Below are 2,867 nucleotides of genomic sequence, written 5' to 3' on the forward strand. Positions count from 1 at the left end.
CGCCCCCCCACTTTGGGCTCTGGGGCTGCACCCACTACCACCCATATCCTGCCCCAGCAGTGGTTTTGGGGTGGTCCCCTATGCCGCCTCCCTGGGGGTGCTGCGGAAAGGGGTCCGTCCCCCACGTTGTGCTGCTGCACGGAGCATTTGCCCGTGGGGGACAGGGCTGGCACGGGGTGGGGGGAGACACACGGTGCCCCTTGATCTGATGGGATGGGGACGGAAGGACCCTCCGACCTTTCTGGTTGTTTTTTGAGATGGCCGTGGAAGCGCGCGGTGTAATAATCCAGCGTAGCGTGTGACAAAGTGGGGGTGAGTCAGGAGAGGGTAATTAAAACTTAATGAGAAGCTCGGGATGCCCCATCGTCGGGTTTCCCCTCTCTTAAATTCCTCCTCTGGGTGCCTCCTCCAGACTGTCCTGTGGGTGTTAAATACTCGGTGTTTGTTTAAGTAGCTTACCTAAAGCTTAATTAAATCTAAGAGCTAATGAGAAACAACCCTCACACCCCGATTTATGACACTTGCAAACGCTTTAGGGAGATCCCCAGCCTTTACGTGCAGCCAGTGTTGGGGAAAAAAAAAAAAAGAAGGACCAAATCTTGGTTTTATTCCCTAACGAGGAGCCGCCGCTCTGCGTTGCGGGGCTCCTTCGGGTCCCAGTGCCCGGGATAAACCCCGTCTGGTGTTTTCCAGCGGGCTCAGCAGCGCTCGGCTTAGGCCTGGGATTAAAATCGGAGTCCATCTTTTCTTCTTCAAGGTTACTCCTTGCAGGCTTGAGCCTCTTCACCTTAATTTAAGGATTCTCAAGCCCAGTCCCCTTCCAGTGCACTTTACCAGCCAAGGGAGCGTTCGCTTTTATTATTCCTCTTTATTGTTTACTTTCTCTTTATCCTTTAATCATTTACTCCCTGTCATGGCTCGTTAGGCTTCAGTCAGTTGTGGGAGCGATAAAGTCTTTGCTCCTTGTTATGACGAGTTGGAATCGCCGGAGGTCTTGGCGGGAGAGCTTTGCTCTCCTCTCATCGACAGCCGATGCATTTCTTGCAAGACAGGTGGGAGTACACCGCACAAGGGCTCGAAACGAGGGTGAAAATAAATAAATAGGATAAAACTATGCGGTAAAAGGCCAGGGGAGTTGTGTCTCCCCCCGCCATAGCTCCTGGGGTTTAAAATAGCTCTCTACTTCGGTATCGTCTTTCTCTTCCCCTCCCAGCTCGCCTTCTCCTCTGTCCCTGTCTTGTTTAACTTTGGGACAGGCTTTTTTTTTTTTTTTTTCTTTTCCTCCCCCTGGATAAAACCAAAATCCAAAAGCTCTGGCGGTGCCGTCCCCACCTTCCGGTGCGGCGGTCCGGACCCGTTGACGACTCGGAACCACCGGCGCAGCCCCGGCTCACCCCCCACCCCCACCCCCACCGCTCCCCCCAAGGTTAAGCGGGACCGGGGCTGGACGCCGGCCAGGGAAGCGGCTCAGGTGGCTGTCGGTGTCTGCCCGTCCTTCAGCCGCTGGGCTAACGAAGGTGCCTCGTCCTCCACGCGGCCGGTCGGAGCGCGTTACGCCGGGCGATGGAGTCCCTGTCGAGGTGAGGGCTTTGCTGCCGGGCCAGGAACCTCCTCCGCTGGCAATTAGCTTCGTTTCGGAATTCAAATGGAACAGGTTTAAGGCGCGGGGTTGGGGTTGGGGTTGGGTTTGCAGCGAGCGCCGCGAAGCCTTTGCCTTCATACGCTGGTGATGGGGATTTGGTTTTTGGGTGTTGCCGTACCGTTGCCCCTTCCTCAAGGAGAGGGGAAGCCTGGATTTTGTTTCTTGCCCCGTCAGACGGGGCGCTCGTTGGCAGAGGGACAAGGGCCAGGCTGGTAGCAGCCTCGCGCATCGATGAGGATAAAGCCTGTGGCTGTTATTTCTCTAACTCCTCTCCGATGAGGATGGAGATGGCAAAGCAGGAGTACGGAAGCTTTTTCTCCCTGCCCCGATTTGATCCCGTCCCATCCCGCTGCCTTCCGTGGAGCGGTTTGGCTGCGATGGTGGAGTTGATCCAGCTCAGAAAGGTCTCCTGGTCCCGATTCCCCATCTCCTGTGGGCTCCGCCGCCTCTCCCTCCCCATCTCGCTTTGCTGACCCGGCCGGTTCGGGGTTTGGCGCGTCGCTGCGAGGAGTTGGCTCGCGGAGGGAGGGAGCGAAGGCTGCGATAAATAAACCAGAGGTGGGCAGGAGAGGGATGGAGGCGACGACGTTCTCACCCGCTCAGCGAAGGTGACGGTAGGGCGGTGTGCGGTGGCAGAGGAACGTTCGTAGAGGGGGTGGTGGCGGAGCTGAGCCCCCCACCCCCCAAACCTGGGGGAAGGTGGATTTGTGGATCAGATTTGTCCTGTGAAATTTTCAGAGCGCTCCAGGGAAGGCGAGGGAGTCCGGTGATTTCCAGGGACCCTGAACGCGAATTCAGCCGGACCAGTGAGACCTGCCTTGCAGGTTACAAATTGGCGCTTTAGTTCCGGCTGATGCTAATTAATTTAATGTAATTAGTGTCTTTGGGTACCGCCGGGAGGATTGAAAGCGCTGCAGACAGCGAGTGATCCTCCTTCCTTGAGGTTGAGGACTGCAGGTGTAGATAAACCAGCCCTTCCTCTCGAATGTTTGATTTTTTGGGGGAGCGAAGCCACCGCTCGGAGGCGTTTATCCTGGCGGTGAGAAGTTTTCCTGCCGCCTTCTCTTCCACCCCCCCCTCCCCCCACGGTTTTGAGACCGGAGATTTGAATCCAGTTCCAGTTTCTGTGGGTGAAGGATGCTGAAACTGGGGCGGGGGGGTTGGTTGATGGTCCGGGGAGCCGTGTTTGTGCGAAGCCCCGGCTTCGTCTCTCTCCTTCCCTCTC

At 56.7% G+C, this 2,867-nt stretch overlaps 1 protein-coding gene across 1 annotated transcript in view; it reads left to right on the forward strand.

Annotated features, from left to right (window-relative positions):
- STARD7 (StAR-related lipid transfer (START) domain containing 7) overlaps positions 1–2,867 on the forward strand; it is a 9,930-nt gene that overhangs the window by 1,028 nt on the left and 6,035 nt on the right. The window lies entirely within an intron of this gene.

The sequence above is a fragment of the Charadrius vociferus genome, unplaced genomic scaffold (assembly GCF_000708025.1).
Source record: "Charadrius vociferus isolate BGI_N301 unplaced genomic scaffold, ASM70802v2 scaffold1894, whole genome shotgun sequence".
Classification (NCBI taxonomy): domain Eukaryota; kingdom Metazoa; phylum Chordata; class Aves; order Charadriiformes; family Charadriidae; genus Charadrius; species Charadrius vociferus.